This window comes from Microtus pennsylvanicus, chromosome 6, assembly GCF_037038515.1.
Source record: "Microtus pennsylvanicus isolate mMicPen1 chromosome 6, mMicPen1.hap1, whole genome shotgun sequence".
NCBI classification, from domain to species: Eukaryota; Metazoa; Chordata; class Mammalia; order Rodentia; family Cricetidae; genus Microtus; species Microtus pennsylvanicus.
The window spans coordinates 95,398,678-95,417,238 of NC_134584.1; the positions used below are offsets into that span (position 1 = coordinate 95,398,678).

An 18,561-nucleotide genomic window follows, 5' to 3' on the forward strand; every position below is an offset into this window, starting at 1 on the left:
AGGTTTCAAAGGTACACATAGAGACACTATGACCCCTGGAAAAAATGCATATGTTTTTTAAATATCAGAAAAACAATATAGATTTATTAGGCAGTAACAACAACTTAAGAGCCTTCCCCCTCAAAATAATTTAAAAATCACTGTATACACAAAATTATTGCATTTTGTGTTTTTTAAGGTGGTATATACCCTAGTATATCATACAGCAATGGAAAAGATCAAATTATAGTCTATACTACCAGCAAGATTCCCTCTCAAAATGAAGGAGGCAAGCTACATGAGTCTAGTTAAAAACAGAAAAAAACTAATCTATTGTGCTAGAAACCAGAATACTGGTTACCCAGGGGCTCAGATGGAGTACTGATGAGGAGTGAGCATAGCAGACCCTTCTGGGTACTGTGGACTGAATTGTGGCCCTTCAAAATTATGCCAATGGAATGACATAAAGAAATGAGGCCTTTGGGAGGCATTAAGTTTAAATAAAGTGATAAATGGTAGGGCCCATAAGATGCACTTGGTACCTGTCTATTAAATCATAAAAGAGCTAGCCTTCTCCCACCCACTCCCCCTCAGGCATTTGCCAAGGAGAGACCATGTGTGCACAGTGAGAGCAAGATGGTAGCCATTAACAAGACCCTCACCAACACCCAACCATGCATAAACCTCCAATTTCCAAAGCAGAAAGACAAACCCTTTCAGAAGGGTGAACTGTGCTTTGTTTTGTTCTGACAAGATCTTGTCGTGTAGCTAAACTGGCCTAGAAAACAGAATCCTACCTCTGCCTCCAGAATGCTGGGTTACAAAAAACGAAGTCCACGAGTCACGGCACCAAAAAAAAAAAAAAAACAAAGTCCAGTTGAAATTTCTGGCTAAGCACCCAACCTTTATCCGCTGATCTATCTTATCAGCCTCAAAGAAACTTTCTGAAAGAAACAGGTAGGTATTAGACATTACTGCTAATGCCTAGTAAAAACTTTGAAACCAAATTCTATTCACCTCCTACCTGAAAAGACCAAATGGAACATTTAGATTCTTACAAGATGTTCCAACTGCAGTTGCTGGCTTCTCACAAGGCCTGGCTGTCATTCCTTAAGCTCAAGCCCTTGTGCGACACTAGGCACTGCCTCCTGTCAACCTACTGTTTTTCTGACATCACTTTTCTTATAGTGCTCTTGCTCAGGAACCCTCTTGGGCCCCACTCACAGGGATGCATTCCAGAGAGACTGCTTTGGACTCTGACATCCGATCACCAGATTTACTGTCCATGAACATCCCTTTACTTGCCCTGCCCTGACTTCTATTCACACTTTTACCAAACAAAAACAATCACTCAAGCTCCAAACAGCTAGTTCAGCCTTATATTTTGAGACTCTGGGCAAGGGAATTACTCCCTCTGTGACTCATCTTTAAAACTCACTCCCTCCCCTGCCACATAATAACCATTCAATAAATAAACATTAGTAAGGTCAATTCAAGTCTCAACCTAATACTATGGTTTAGATAGATGTGTGTTATGGTCAAAGTATGCTAAGATCAATGGGCTAAGAGCTTGGTCCCAGTGTGGCAATGTTTAGAGTGATGGAACCTGTAGGAGGTTGGGCCTAGTGGGAAAACCCTCCCTGTTCCCTGGCTTCCTGCCTTACCATGTGACTCCCCCATGTGTGTCATGATGGTACCTACCATGAGTCCATTTATTCTTAACACACACAAACACATGAGTCCACTTCTGTTTATTCCACCACTACCATTCTACTCCACTTGCACACATCACATCCAGGTGACACAGTAGCCTCCAGGGTTGGTTTCCCTGTTCCTAACATTGACACCTTCGCTACCCAGTATATTTTCTGCCTAGCATGCTCACGGCCCTAGTTTCAAATTTCAGAACTACAAAAAAAAATGTGGGCTTTTTTTTTGGGGGGGGGGGGCTAACTAAACCTTCACTAACTCACATCATCTGTAAACTACAGTCCAGCCAGATGTGATGGCGCCTGCCTGTAATCCCAGCTACCCAGAAGGCTGAGGCAGGTGGTACTCAGCAATAGGGCTTGTTTAGCACGCATGAGATCTGAGTGTGCCGTGAGATTCCACCATCTGTCCCTGTACTGACCCCTGCCCTCCTGCTACACTTTTCCCCACGACTATGTGCTTTGGCTCTATGACCTCCTGTTGGTTCTTCAAATACACTAAACTCATGGCTGTCACTGGCTTCTACAGTCACCACTTCGTCTGCATCTACAGTGCATTCGTCCCTAAACGTCAATGAGGCTAACCCCTTATTCCATTCGGTCTCTGTGCATGGGTCTTCTTTATGAAGAAGCTAAGACACTCCAGCTAAATCAGTCCCACACTTCTATACTCTACCCTTAAAGAAGCTAATCAATACCAGGCACATGGCTACTTGTTTGGTAATCCAACATCTACGTCCTAGTAGGATCCTGGAGTCTGGTGTACTTGTCCTGCTTGTTTTCACACACCAATTTCTAGTGCCATGAACTCATACACCAAAGACACTCCAAAATCACTATTAGGAGAGGGGACCTTTAGTGGACCTTACAGACCAACACAGGGATTTAGGAAAGAAATTTCTGGTAGTGTCTGAGATTTTTCTGGTAGTTTGGGGGATTAGGCTACTATCTGAGTGCACTGGTGGAGTACGTGTGCAGTGGCCTGAGGTGGCTGACTGGGGAGAGCGTGTGTGGCACAAGTATGGGGATCCGAGTCTGCATCCTCGCAGTCACATATAAAGCTGGGTGTGGTGGTACCAGTCTGACCCCAGCACTGAGGGAGGTGGACACTGACAGGTAGATCCTGCTGATCCATTGGACAACCAGTCTGGCCAGCCGGTAGGCTCCAGGCTCAGTGAGCGCCACTATCTCAAAAACTGCAGTGGAATGATAGAGACAAATACCCAACAGCTACTTAAAGCACCCTGACTTCTGACATTCACAAATACACACACATGCATGCCTCAAACACAAACAAAATATGAGGCTACAAATATTTCAAGCTTTAGGTTATTTGAGACAGAAGAGATACAGCTATGGAAAGACCATGAAGGCAAAACAAAGACTCCTGCATCTCTGAGTTATGATTCTTTCTCCAAAGCAATTATTTCTAATTGTCCACCTGATACCGGTACCTGCCTGATCTATGGGTGCCAGCAACAATTCCAGCTCTTCACCTTGGGTCCCTGTAACAGCCAATTTAGCCAGAAACCATCTGCTCCCTCTCACCTGAGCCCATACTATCTCCAAGTTTACTTCTCATACTGTTCTGACCTTGTGCCTTCCTCCTGATTACCTCAGCAACCTCCCATTTCTTCTAACTCATTCTCTCCATGGCCAAAGTGGCTGTTCCAGAATACCTCCCACCTTAGACTCATCAGGGGCACCTTCAACCCCTACATAAGTGTTCAGGCTTCGACACAGCTGCAACCTTCAACTTCTCCCAGCCATACCTTGGCAGTTCTCCGCTCCTGGGGTACCTTATGCAGTTCTCCCCTTCGCTCTCCAGTACTTGTCAGGACACACATCCCCACCCCAGACACAGCGAGCTCCTATGCCTACTTCCAAGTCACAGGGCAGGTCTTCCACCCCAAAGGCCCTTCCTGATTACTCTGAACCTTCTATCTGCTCCTCCCCAGTGGAGTCACTGTGACCATCTTTTTCCAGAAATGTCTTCCTGTAGGAGAAGGTTCACAGGTACTTAACTCTGAACCCCAAGAAGCAAAATCTGCTAATTAAAATGACCTGTAATCTTAAGAGACCTGGGTCCTCTCACTTCCTAATCTTTCCTCTGACACCTCCTCACCGCCTCGATACAGCTACCTTGTAGGTTGAGGGGCTGGGGAGATGGCTCAGCAGTTAGGTTTACTGTTCTTTAGAGAGTCCTAATTCAGTTCCCAGCACCCACACCAAAGATTTACAACTGTCTGAAACTCTAGCTCCAGGGAATATGACACTCTCTTCCGGCCTCCATGGAAACATACACTTATAGAATACACACAGCAACACATGGGGGTTGGGGTCCAAGCTCACCACAGCTCCAACTGTCCCCGTTTCATGGTTTTTACACTTGCTGCTCCCACTGCCAGAAAATTTCTTGCTATTCCCATGGTTTACTTTTGTTTCATTAAGGTCTCTTTTTCAATATCCCTGTCCCTTCCTCCAATACAAGGGATCAAACCCAGAGCCTTGCTCATGGTAGGCAAGTGCTCCTTACAGTTCTAGACCTTTAAAACTAGTCCTGAACTACATTTTATATTTACGTGTTTATTGTTTATTTATGTGATACCTTCAAAGGAATAGCAAGCCTGTCTCATTCACCACATCTTCAAGCCTATGATATCAAAAACATTCGTTTATTTTATATTTATTGAGCACCTACTGTGTGCCAGACCAAGGGACTAGCCACTCATGTTCTACAGGGAGAGACAAACAATACATGGAACATGTAAAAGCTAACTGCTAAGAACAATTAAAGCAGTGAAGACAGGAGTCTTACACCCTTCACGCACCTCTAATAAAAACTCCAAGTAAGAAGACAGGCAAAGCAGACATCCAACTGCAAGAGCAAAGCCCTGAAGTCAAAACATGTCCAGCAGCTGTACAGGAGGGTAGCAGACAAAGAGAGTGTGGGTCAGATTACTTGAAAGGCTTACAGCTTACTGAAGCACAATCAATAAAAACTCAGAGAGAGAAATTGGGGTTCAACCTCAAGATCCGAAAAGCAAAGCAGCCAGCCACTGGCTCTTACCTCAACCTCAGTTCAAAATGGCGATCCTGCCTCCAGGATCTTTGCCTTTGAGATCTTCAGGCTGAACCTCAATTTCTCTCTCTGAGTTTTTATTAATTGTGCTTCAGCTCACTACGGGGAGCTTATTTTTTATCATTATTACTATTAGTATGAGAAGACTTACTGGAGAGTTAGGGAAAATGAAGATTCTTCAGACAGAATCTCACTTGTAGTCCAGGCTGACCTCAAACTTGAAATCCTCCTGCCTCAAATTCCTAAGCACCAGGATGACAAGCATGCACCAGCACATTCAGCTTGGGAGTGGGGGTATAATCTGGCGAGATCTTTAGCTGCTGGTGAAAAAGCAAGGCAAAAGCAGGAGGCACAGATGAAAAACTAATTCAACAATGCAACTGAGAAGTGATGGTGACTTGTGTCTTGGTGGCAAACACTGAATACGGACTGGCGGGAAGAGAGGGAGCAACCAATGAAGACTCAAAGATTGCTGGTCGGACCCTTTTTTATATCGGACTAAATGAGAGAAAATGGAATGAGGGACTAGGGGTGTAGCTCAATGGTACAGTACTTGCCTAACAAAGCCTTGGAATCTCTCCCAAATACAAGAAGAGGAGGAGGAAGGGGAGGGAAAAGGAGGAAAAGGACAGCAGCAGGCAAATACTGCTAGACTTCATTTCGCACGAATGTCACCCCAGCACAGAGGAAACTAAGATGGGAGGATCAAAGTTTAAGGCAGACCTGGGATGCACAGCAGAAAACCTACCTCCCCCCCAAGTAAAATATTTAAATCAATCAATCAATCAATAGGCTGAGGAGCCGTTTGGCAGAGGAAAACAGAAGGGAGTTTGCTATCTTTATGCTCTGTTTCAGCAGGTGATCAGACAATCTGAAGATGTATAAGGGTCAAGGAGGAGCCTAGGTTGAAAATATAAATACAGGCTCTTAGCCTAATGCACAGGAATTTAAAGCTAGGAGAGCTCAGCATAAATATAAAAAAATAAAAATAAAAATGCCCAAACACACGGACAGTGGCTAAATGTGGAGAAAAGATGCTTGGGTATTTTTTATGAAATAAACGAATGTTCCTAGTACAGTTACAGGTTTGGGGTACAGACACAACACAAAATGTGTCCCCAAACGGAATTCCAGCGCTGACTTCTGCTTGTGTTGAAAGCCATCTATGGGGGGCAGGACTGGGCCAGGGTCTAACATAGACCATGCTGTCTTCAAACTCCCTTTGACAAGCGACAGCAAGCCCAACACGCTGTGATGTTCTTTCAAAAGGAACCCGAATACAGAAGACAGGATGCAGGGTACCCAGAGACAGGTGAGCCAGCCGGAGTGGCAACCATTAGCATCCTTTTGGATTATCAGTAGAGGGGACAAGAGTTGACAGGGCTTCGCTGGGTCGTCTCCCTTTACTCGGAAGAGCCATTCTCTGGAAGGACGACCCCAGCCCCCCAAGAGCGCAGCCAGGCCCGGTGACGCCTGGCAGCCGTGAGCGCGGGTGGGCGTGGCGATCGCGCCCCAGTGGGGAGGACCACGCTCGGAAGAGCCTAGTCACAGCACTCGGTGAGGTGTCGCCGGGCGTCGTTCCCAGCTGACTCAAGACAGGAAGCGCGAGCCTCGTGGCTACGAACTCCGGACGGGGTCCCGATCAGCCTCGGGGCCAGGCCAAGAACCCGGGGCCACGTGACCACCCGCGGCTCGCACTCCTTACCTGGCTCTGCCGCCGCTCTGCCGTCCGCTCCCGGCTGCTGCACTACGCCGCCGCCGCTTCTCGCGCCGCTCGCCCGCGCTTCCTGATTGGCCGAGGCGGTACGCTCCCAGAAGCCCCTGCGCGTTGGGCCGCCAAATAAACTTTATGGACACCAGCGAGAACGGACACGGACATGGGCGGGGCTGGGGCGGAGCCTGAGGCGGAGCTGTCGTTGCAAGTTAGTCAAGGGAGCTCCGCCCTCCTCCCCGCCCACGTGGTTGGAGTTAAAGGCACTAGAAGAAGCATTTCCGCAGTTCCTCTAGCTGGACAAATCTAGAGAGATCTGCCATCCTCTGTAGAGTTCCAGCCAAGTGCCAGGGCTTATTCTAGACGGTCAGGACGTGGTGACTTCCACCGCCAAAATATCCTTGGCTTCAAGCAGTTCTCAGCCTGGGCAGGGAAATAAAACATAGGTAACTGCAGGAGTTACTAGGAGAGCTAGGAGCTGAAATGCAAACTAATTGAAGAAAATGGTTGAATAGCCAGGGAAGGCTTTTCCTAGGTGACATTCCGACTAAAAGGTGGAAGATGAAAGCATGTTTCAGGGTTTCTAGGAGAAAAGCCTGTGGTTTGGCAGCCTGAACAAGCTAGCCTGGGCTGCCCATGCCTATAGGCCGGTTAGAGAAAAGAGCAATGGGGAAATGCAGAGAAAAGAGATTGCTTCAGTGTGGCCACTACAGGAACAGGAACAAAACGTGTCACTGGGATATACAAGGACACTAATGGAGATTCTGAGTCTGGTAGGCAGAAGAAATTTAAAAGCAGACTCAGAAGGAAACTAAAGGGCAATTTTGTTGGGAATTTGAGAGAAAAATAACAGGGCAGGCAAGCTATAAATCTCAGCAATTGCTGAGAGGAGAGACCTGAATGAGAGGATGTTTACGTTAGAATTAGAATTCAAAAAAAAAATTCAAAAGAGGTCGGGCAGTGGTGGTGCATGTCCTTAATCCCAGCACTTGGGAGATAGAAGCAGATAGAACTCTGAGACCAGCCTGGTCTTTAGAGTGAGTTCCAAAACAGTCAGGGCTACACAGAGAAACCCTGTCTCGAAAAAAAAAAACAAACAAACCAACCAACAAACAAAACAGACAAAAGAGTAGAATTCAAAAGGGTAACAGGCTTAACTCTGAGGATCTGTAAGTAACTGTATCAACCAACCATATGACTTCTGGTGTATTTACACCTCCTATCCCCTTAGCAGCACGGTGTGTGTGTGTGTGTGTGTTCTGGTCCCCAAGGTCAAAAGAGGTCATCATATCCCCTAGAGCTGAAGTTACTAGTGGTTGTGAGACACAGATGCTGGGTACCAGACCCAACAAGAGCAGTATGTTGAGCCATTGCTTCAGCTCCCATACTACCTTTCAAGTGTTAAAGAGGTATTTTTCGGAGTGCACAGTATTAGGCGCGTCTAGTCTTTCAGTGAAGGTCACAGTCATGATATAATAATGAGGAACATGTAAACACAGGCCTAGATAAAGTTGTCATCATTAGTAATTCTAGTTTGCAAGACACCTAAAGTGGTAAAGTGTTTTCTTAAACTTTGCTTTACATACTTAGGTAACATAAATTCAATTAACATACAAAGAAACCGAAACTAATTAGCATTATAGCTACACAGAAATTCTTTCTGCATGCGCGTGTATGTTTGTGGTATAAATTTGTATATGTCCAGGAGTGTGTAAGCGGGTAAGTGCACATGTTTGGAGGTCAGAGGGTGGTGTAGGATGTCTTTATCACTCTCCACTTTATTTTAAAACAGTGTCTCTCACTGGTGAGCTCCAGGGTCCACCTATCTCTGCCTCCCTCCCCTTAGCACTAGGGTGAGAGAAGCTTGTCACCACCTGGGGCTTTTACTTGGGCACTGAGGAGCAGAACTTAGATTCTTATATATATGTGGGTTGTTTTTATTCTTTACTCTTTTATTTGGGAGCTGGGGGCCCACCACCCAGCTCCCAAATAATCACACGGAGACTTGTTATTACTTCTAAATGCTTTGCCTTAGCTTGACTTGTTGCTGGTCAGTTTTTAGGTTATCCCATCCTCCTTTCGCATCTGGGCTTGTACCTCTTTCTTCCCTATATTCCTTTCTTTCTTTCTTACTGTGTGGCTGGTGGTGTTGCTAGGTGGCTGTCCCCTGTCATCCTCCACCTCTTGCTTTTCTGATTTTCCCCTTTTCTTCTCTCCTATTTGTTCTTTCTGCCTGGCAGCCCCGCCTATCCCTCTTCTACCTAGCAATTGGCCATTCAGCTCTTTATTAAACCAATCAAGTATTTTGGGCAGGCAAGGTAACACAGCTTTACAGAGTTAAACAAATGCAACATGATAAAAGAATGTAACACATTCTTGCATCATTAAACAAATATTCCACATCATAAATTGAATGTAACACAGCCAACTAATATTCCACATCACTCATATTTGTGCAGTAGGTACTTCACCAATTAAGTCTTCTTGCCAGCCCAAAAGTTTTCATCAATTTTTATTACACTAATTAATGTGCCGTGTGTGCGCATACGCACGTGTGCACATGCACACGCAGGTCTTAGACCTGGCAACAGTGTTTTTATCTGCTGAACCATCTTGCTAGCCCCAGAAATTGCTTTGTTTTAATTTTATGGATATGAGTGTTTTGCATGCCTGTGTGTATGTGTTCCAAACGTGTGCCACACAGAGGTTGGATTCTCACAGAGGTTGGAAGAGGGTGTTGGATCCCCTGAGACTGGAATTACAGGTGGTTGTGAGCCAGCATGTGGAGGCTTGGAATAGAACCTGGGTCTTCTGCAAGAGCAACAAGGACACTTTACCACTGAGTCAACTCTACCTTTGTGCCCCACCAATAAGTTATTTATAAATTAACTTAGCTTCTATTTCTTCAAGCAAAATTTAGAACACCTGGCTCTATAAGATGTCTATAGAAATGACAAAAATCGCCGGGCAGTGGTGGCGCACGCCTTTAATCCCAGCACTCGGGAGGCAGAGGCAGGTGGATCTCTGGGAGTTCAAGGCCAGCCTGGTCTACAAGAGCTAGTTCCGGGACAGGCACCAAAACTACAGAGAAATACTGTCTCGAAAAACCAAATAAATAAATAAATAAATGGAGGACTGCCAAAATGGCAAGGCTTCCTCTGAATGGTACTGATCACAGATGATATAAATGTCCCGTTTTTATTCATTATTTAATATAAGTCCTGGCGCAACGCATATTGTATAAGAAAACATTTTGTATGTATTAAACTTGCATGCTATTAACTGTAAACTTTTGCCTAACATTTAAATAAAGTTCAGATACATGGCTCTACATATTTATTTCTAGTCATTGATACGTAGTGTGTTAAAAGCACTAAAATTACCTTAAACTAAATGCTTATAAAGTGGTTATCAAAAAAGGAGCATAAAGCTGCTCGGAGTGACCCACACTTTTAATCCCGGTGAAGCTTTGAGAGTCCCAGGCCAGCTGATCTACACAGTGAAACCCTGTCTCCAAAAACAAAAACAAAATGAATATAGTTACTTAAGTGACCCTACATTCTGTTAAAACTGTTTCCTAATTAGCCAAAACACCTAAGAGAATAAGCAGAAGCTCAGTTTTCTTGATGAAAATCTTTTCCTTAAAGCCAGCTTTTACAAATGCTCCTAAGAGTAGGATTTTTTTTTTTATTGTTTTAGACATGGTCTCACTATATAGTCCCGGCTGGCCTGAAACTTGCTATGCAGACCAGATGAACCTCCAGCCTCTGCCCGCCCCACCGCCCCTGCCAGGATTAAAGGTGTACATTACCAAACCCAGCCTGTAGCAGAATATTTTTAAGAAAACATGTTCCTATAAACACAGAGACTTTGGTTCTGTTTGGTTGGGGGTTTCGCCCCAGCTCCTGGAATCCATTTTGGAATGTTGGGTGGAAAGTTCCATTTCAAAGCTCCCCAATGAGTCGTCTTAGTCCAAACTCCACCTCCGAGAAAGCCCACCAAATGGTGACCCCCTACCCCGGGAGGGGAGGGTCAAGACCACTCCCATAGGCTATTTAAACTGTCTCCCAGAGAATGAACACGTGGTCTCCCCAGTTCTCCCTCCCCCCCCCTCTGTGTTTTCTCAGACTTCCACCTAGGAGCACTGGCATCCATTAAACCTGGGCTTCTTCTAATTTGGTTTAATTTGGTCTGGTTTGGATTATTGCATTGGCAGAGAGGCTTATCGGGCTGGAAAAATGTAACAGGTTCTGCTACCTCAGCACATTAGATTTTTACTTTGGAAATTTTCTTCAGATAGATTTATATTTTGAACTATCTTATGAAACTTCTGCATTTAGACATGATTATTTCTTAATAAAATATTTTTTATAGCTTTTCATCAAACCAGCTTAACATGTTAATTTTTTAATTATGGGTGACTTTGTAATGCAGGTGCCTGTGAGTGGCCAGGCATGGGTGCTAGGAACCAAACTCAGGTCCTCTGCAAAGAGTGTAGTAAGTTCTTCTCTTCTTCTCTTTTTTTTTTTTTTTTGAGACAGGGTTTCTCTGTTGCCTTGGAGCCTGTCCTGGAGCTAGCTCTTGTAGACCAGGCAGGCCTTGAACTCACAGAGGTTCTGCTTCTAGAGTGCTGGGATTAATTAATCACGGAGGCAGTTCCTTAAATTTTTAAAAAGTATTTTCTGTATTATAGAATTGTATATGCTAGGGGCTGGAGAGATGGCTCAGTGGTTAAGAGCATTGCCTGCTCTTCCAAAGGACCTGAGTTCGATTCCCAGCAACCACATGGTGGCTCACAACCATCTGTAAAGAGGTCTGGCGCCCTCTTCTGGCCTGAAGGCATACACACAGACAGAATATTGTATACATAATAAATAAATAAATATTAAAAAAAAAAGAATTGTATATGCTAATTTTAGTTTCAACTCTAGGTTGGGGGTATAGCTCCGTTGTAGAGTACTTGCCTACCAGGCATAAAGATGTGGATTGACCCCCAGCAGTTATCAGAGCTTTTAGGATAAAAGCTTGGGTACAGGCACAGTGGGAAGGAAATTCTTTCTACATCCATTTTTGGCTCAGTTGATGAAGCATAAAAGACCGGGGAAATTAAGGCTTTTGGCAAAGGAAAGGAGCCCTCAGACTGGAATCTGAAGCCTCTCGCCAGCTGGAAAGCAAGAACTCCGGTGCAATTAGAAGCACTGAGGTGTCTCAGCAGGAAAAGCCACCTAATAACCCAAGTTTGTTTCCTGGAAACCACGGGACTGAGAGAGAGAACATACACCCACAGGTTGTCCTCTGACTTTGGCAAGCACACCATGGTGCATACACCCATGTATATGCATAAATATGCATAAGCACACACACACACACACACACACACACACACAGAGAGAGAGAGAGAGAGAGAGAGAGAGAGAGAGAGAGAGGTAATTAGCATTTTAAAAGAATTCCAATACAGTCAAACATTTGCTATGAGGGCTGATAGCATAAAAATAATATTCTTAGGCTGCATATAGCTCAATTAGTAGTGTGTTTTGCTTGCATGTATGAAGTTCTGATGATCTGAGTTTGATCCCTGGGCCTGCTTGGTAGAAGAAGAAAAATGACTCTGACATATCCACCATGGTATAAGTCCCTTCAATACACACACAAAGAGAAACAGAAAGAAAGAAAGAAAGAAAGAAAGAAAGAAAGAAAGAAAGAAAGAAAGAAAGAAAGAAAGAAAGACTTTAAAAACAAACTCACACACACACACACACACACACACACACACACTTACAACTATTGACCTTTAGACCAGCCACTGAATGAAATTTGCCATACATGTTTCTAAATAAGTCTTATATCCAAAATACAGAAAGAGCTTCTACAGTCATAAAGATAACTCTATCAGGAATAAACAAAAGACCAGGACTTGGAGAGAGCTCAGTTAGTAAAATGCTTGTCCTTGAAATCACAAGAGAAAAGAAGGCAGGTGTAGTTGTTAATCCCAGTGCAGCCGAGGCCAGGACAGGTAGGACCCTGGGATTCATCAGACAGTCAACGTAGGCTCAGTGGGGGACTCCAGGCCAGGGAGAGACCCGTTTGTACAGAACAAAGTGGAGGACTCACAGGCATTGACACCCAGGTCCTATGACCTCCACAGGCACACGGGCATGTACACCTGCACAGAAGAACATGCACACAAAGCCTGTGCACACTGAGACAAAGAGAAGTAACTACAACCGCAAATAACAACTTGCATGAGTCTCATAGAAGGAGCAGTAGAAGAATGTAGACCCAAAAGGAAGATTCTAAGGAAGATTCTGTTAACATGGAGTTCAAATCAGGCAAAGCTAATTGCTAATCTGTGGTGATGGATGTCAGAAGAGTGTCTATTTTGGAGGGGAAAGGGGGTGTTGGCTGGGAAAGAAGGCCTCTTCTCGGATCTGGAAATGTTCTGTTTCCTAATCTGGCTGCTGAGTGCATGGGTGTATTCACTCTTTAAAAATTTATTAAGCTGCACATTTAAGATCTGTGCACTTTGCCACACATATATTATTCATCATACTACAATAAAATAGTTGCGGAATTTGAAATCGTTTTGTGACCCAGAATTCATAGCATGTCCCCTCCCCCAACTGTTTGCAGTCTGGGATTCTGATTTACCGTTTTTGCTATTCCCCGCAAGTACTGCACCCCTTACAGAGCAAGAAATATTTTGCAAAGGACAGACAGACACCTCCCCCACCGCATTGATTGCTCTCCTGTCTCGAGCTGCTGCTGCCGGAGATGATTTCGTAGTGGGTGGCCGCTAATTACATAAAGCTTTGTGATCTGTGGCTGAGTGATCAGCAGTATTCTCCAGGAGACATTAAAAGCTTAATAGGGACGGCTCTAACTTTGCCCTCTGCACGAGTTTAATTTCTACTGCACAAAAGGTGATTCGACATTTTTAAGGATGGCAAATTGGCTTCTGCTGAAACAGCGGCTCCTGGCAATGCAGCAGTCATGCCTGGAAGCTGGTGTGAAGGATGCCAAGAGCAAGGCCAGGCTCAATGGAGGCACGCTAAGGGTGCAGCTAGGTTGCTCGGGATGCTGGAGCTGCTGGTAGCAGTTGAAACAAGGCATCTTGCTCGCTCTCCTCATTAGAAGTCCAGCAGAGAGGCGAGTGTCTGGGTGACGGACTCAGGCCTTCCATCTCTCTGCTTTGCCAACCGTAGTGTGGACTTATCTCAAAGAAGGAAGACGGCTTCTGCTTGAAGAATGTTGACAGTTCTGCCCCTGTACAGCGAATGACTCTGGATTCTGTCAGTTTTGCTGATGGATAAAAAAATACATAGAGCTGTTCTCTCCAACTGGGATCTGTTAAAGAACAAACCCCCAAAGACACTGCGGCTCCAGAAAATGAACATTTTCTCAGAAGGTTAAACACACCACCCAAGACCCAGCTGTTCTGCCCCTACACACTTACCTAAGAGACATTGAAACATATTTACACAGAAGTGATTCTGCAAAAGTGTTCATAGCATCTTTATTCACAGCTCCAAACTAGAAACAGCTAGTTTCCCGTTGTCCATCAACAAGGAATAGATGGCGGTGTGAAGCGTGGCATGGTGGTGCAATGGACGACTTCTTGGCAATGAGCAAACTCCCTGCTGCTGCGTCTGTGTAAGTGGGTCTCAGAAAAAGTAGTTGGTGATCCCAATTCTAGCACGCTCAAGAACACACCATGCCAATCCACAGTGAAAGAGCTGAGACTGTTCTTTCTCGGACGTGCTGATGTGATGAGTGTGGTCTTGTGCTGAGTGTGGACACAGAAGTACACACATGCAAAACGTTACTGAGATGTGGGTTAGGACTTGGGCATTTTGTGGCAGGAAATTATTTCTCAGTAAAATGTGGATCCACTGGGGCCATAGCTCCATGGTAGTATGCTTCCCTAGCATGCCCAAGGCCCTGGGGCTGTGCTCTGGCATTGCAAAAATAATCAAATAATGGGCTGGAGAGATGGCTCAGAGATTAAGAGCATTGGCTGCTTTTCCAGAGGCCCTGAGTTCAATTCCCAGCAATTGCATGGTGGCTCACAACCATTTGTAATGAGATCTGGTGCCCTCTTCTGGCCTGCAAGTATACGTGCAAGCAGAACACTGTATATGTAATAAATATATAAATCTTTTTTAAAAATTATTAAATAAGGCAATACAATGAGAGGAAAAATGATTTGCTTGTATTCTTCTATTCCATGCAATAACCTTGTAACCACCCCAGGAAGACAACGAAGGTTTCTTAGCATCCTGAACTCTGTGGGGGAACCGAAGCTCCAGAGTTACCTAGGCTGCGGTGGCAGGCCAGCAGGAGCACTCTGGACTCCTGCGATGGAGGTCAGTACTCTCTGCACCAGCCAAGCCTCATGGGTGAGCTTGGCACCCTTGGTGCGTTCCAGAGAAGTCCTTAAAGCTTTGCAGCCCACTGCGACTGAAATGGAAGGAAAGCCCACACGCTCGTTAGTCACCGGCAGCTGACGATCAGACAGCTTTGTGAAGGTGGTAGGGCTTTTCAAATATCTAGCTGTTTTATTTGTTATTAAATATATTGACTGCTGGGTGAGAAAAGGAAGAACGAAACCTAACCATCCCACACATTTCTCCGTTGCTGCTGTTTAGAGACAGATTTGCTGATGGCTATCAACTTTGTTTATGTCAGATTGGGCAATTTGTCGTGGATGCTGAAACTGTCAAAAGAAACATGGATTTGATTGACAAGGCCCTGAAGCTCCTCTTTCTTTCTTTCTTTCTTTCAAAATTCCAGATGTTATCTTTAAAAAAGAAGTTTTCTCCACACTCAGGAAGGCTCTTTTGTGGGTGAAACACGTACCAAGGGAGCTTGGGGGATGTGGTTTTGGCTTTTGTGGAAACTTTATCTCCAGGGGACCCTGTCTTCTTGATTGGCTCAAATTACTCTCCACTTTCAACTGCTGTCTTTCAATGGAACTATCTGTGTTGAGGGCCATCTCTCAAGGGCTCTCTTGTGGTTGGTTGTCTGTTAAATATATTTGCAGCTAATGTTTCAAGGGGGAAAAAAGACAAAAGAAAAGCATCCCAAAGAATGAAAGGAGAAAACAGAAATAGATTTGTAGTCATGAGTGTGCTCAGGAAGCAGTGAACTCGATTCTGTAATTCCAACATTTAGGAGGCTGAGGCAGGAGGATTGCCATGAGTTCGGGGCCAGCATGGCCTACATGTGAATTCCAGGCCTGTAATATTAGACACTGCCTTGAAGGAGGAGGAGGAAGAGAAAGAGAAGAAAGCTTCTGCTAGGCACAGTTGCATAAGCCTTTAATCCTAGCACTCGAGACAGAGGCAAGGGATCTAGCCTCGTCTACACAGCAAGGTCCATGCCAGCTAGAGCTACATAGAGAAACTCTGCCTCAAAGTCAAGTCAAAACAAACTGTATTAGGCAGGTTTCTCTAGAATAGATGGAATGAATCTATGGGGTTTATTGGAATGCCTTCAAGGTTGCAGTCCAGCTAATTGCTGTGAATGAAAAGTCCAAGGATCCAGCAGTTTCTCAGTCTGCAAGGCTGGATGTCTCAAGCTGGTCTTTAGTGTAGGCTGAAATGCCAGTGAAGTAGGCTCCAATGCCAGTGAAAGAATGGGGGTGCTAGCAAGGCGAAGGCAAGCAGACAAAGAGCAAAAGCCTCCTTCTTCTGTATCCTTATATAGACTTGCAGCAGGAAGTGTGGGCCTTATTAAAGGTGTATCTTCCTGCCACAGAGTCCGAATCAAAGGTGTGTATTTTCCTACCTCAGGGGTCCAGACTAGAAATAGATTCACCAACTTCAAACCAAGCAGAAAATCTTTCACATGTGTACCCTCCTCTTCTGGATTGTAGTTTATTCCAGCTATAGTCAAGTTGGCCACGGAGAATAGCCATCACACAAACAAAACATGCTTCTTTCTCTAGAAACCCAAAAGGGCAAATAAGAAGAGGGCCCTGGTGAACGTGACGGCTCCCAGGTGTCTCGTCTTTCACTCTCCTTTCTTAGGGCCTTGTTTGTGTTGTTTATATACAGTGTTTAAAAATTATTTTATTTTAAATTTTCTCTTTGTGTGTGTTTATGTATGTCACTATAGGTGCCCAAGGAAACTGGAAGAGGGCTTTGGATCTCTTGGAGTTGGACTTACAGGTAGTTGTAAACTGCCTGACATGGGTGCTAGGAATCAAACTTGGGTTAAAAACGAGCGAGTATTCCATTGATCCTGTTAATCCCACTAAACGAGAGTAAGACCATTACCCAAATTCTTTGGTCAAATTAAAAAAGCTTTATTTTCTGTCTAGATTTATTTTATTTCTAAAGTGGGATTTGAGAAAATAACATTGGACATAGTAAAAAGTAGGGGGTTTCCAAGGGTTTGGGTTATGCAAGAACTTGGCGGAACATCCCAAAATCGTGCTTTTGTTGTTGATTTTTGTTTTGTGTTTGAAATAGAGTGAGCTATGCAGTCTAAGCTGCCCCTGAACCTTTGATCCTCCTGCCTCCGACTCCCAGTATTGGGATTACAGGTGTACCCCATCATGCCTAACAAAAGATGTATTTGTGTTTGCAGTTCAGAGGTTTCCAGCCCTGTTCTCGGCCCTGTTGAGTCTGGGTCCATGGTGAGAGAGCATTGTGGCAGCAGGAGCATGTGGCAGAGGCTGCTCACCTCCTGGTGGACAGGAAGCAGAGAGAATAAAGATCTAGGGTTGAGGGATAACCTTCAAAGAGACCCCTTCTTCTTCTAGCTAGACCCCACTTCCTACAGTATTTGCCACCTCCAAAATGGTGTCACTAGCTGAAGGTGGGGCCTTCAGAACATGAGCCTGTGGGGGTATCTCACATCCAAACCATCACAGCACCCAAGAACAGCACCTGCTTACTATGAATGGATCACCTCTTTATTTCTTTTAGAAAGTGTCTTTATTTGTGTCTGTGTATGTAGATGTGTGTATTTATATGTGGGTGTGTGATCAGGGGTCAGAAGAGGGAGCTAGGTGTCTTATCCTGTTTCTCTCTTCCTGAGCCTGGTACTTGCATTTCCTCACTAGACTGGAAGCCAGGGAGCCCCAGGAATCCTTCTGTCTCTCTTCCTCAGAGCATCCCATGGTCCCCCGGCTGTGGTGGTTTAAATAGGAATGGCCCCCATAGGTTCATGTATTTGAATGCTTAGTCACCAAGGAGTGGTGCTAATGGAAAAGATTAGAAGGATTAAGGGGTGTGGCCTTATCTGGGCTAGGTGTGGTGGCTCACACCTTTAATCCCAGCACTCAGGAGGTAGAGGCCGGTGGATTTCTGAATTTGAGGCCAGCCTGGTCTACAGAGCAAGTTTGAGGACAGCCAGGGCTACACAGAGAAATGTATGGGGAGAGGAGAGAAGAGGTGTGGCCTTGCTGGAGGAAGTGTGTCACTTGGGGGTGAGCTTTGAGGTTTTAAAAGCCCATGCCAAGTCCATAGTCTCTCTCTCTTGCTTGTGGATTAAGATATAGTTCTCGACTACTGCTCCAATGCCTGCCTGCATGCTGCCACAGTCCTGCCATGATGACAGTGGACTAAACCTCAGAAACTGTAAACAGGCCCTCGATCAAATGCTTTCTCTTATATTAGTTGCCTTGGTCATGGTGTCTTTTCATGGCAATAGAACAGTGACTAAGACACCTGGCTTGTTACATGGGTAGATGCTGGAATCTGAACTCCAGTCCCTATAGTCACACAGCAAACATTCTTAATCTCTATACTGTCTCTCCTGCCCTTCTTTGCTTTTCTTTGCTTTCCTTTCCTTTTTTCTTTTCTTTCCCTCCCTCTCTCCCTCCCTCCCTTTCTTCTTTTCTTCCTCCCCTCCTCCTCCTTCTAATGTTGACATCCCAGTTTGGTGATACAGATTCTAAGGTGATGTTTTGGTGGTGGTTTAGGTTTGGTTTTTCTTTTGGGACAGTTTTTACTATAGAACCCCATCTGGTCTTGCACTCAATCCTCCTGCCTCAGGCTCCTGTGTGCTGGGATCAGAGCCATGCAGCAATGTGTCCTTCTTTGTCTCTTTTGATTGGTTTTAGTTTGAAGTCT

The 18,561-nt window shown here is 44.8% G+C and overlaps 2 protein-coding genes across 3 annotated transcripts in view; one reads left to right on the top strand and one right to left on the bottom strand.

The window, feature by feature from the left end:
* Positions 1 to 6,548, bottom strand: part of LOC142852273 (liver carboxylesterase 1-like) — an 86,623-nt gene extending 80,075 nt beyond the window's left edge. Inside the window, exon 1 of one of the 2 annotated variants that reach the window (XM_075976891.1) lies at positions 6,476 to 6,548. The gene's annotated coding sequence lies outside the window, so the exon portion shown is untranslated. The remainder of the gene's footprint in view (positions 1 to 6,475) is intronic. The other variant, XM_075976892.1, reaches the window with a different exon arrangement.
* Positions 1 to 18,561, top strand: part of Bbs2 (Bardet-Biedl syndrome 2) — a 353,246-nt gene that overhangs the window by 193,974 nt on the left and 140,711 nt on the right. The window lies entirely within an intron of this gene.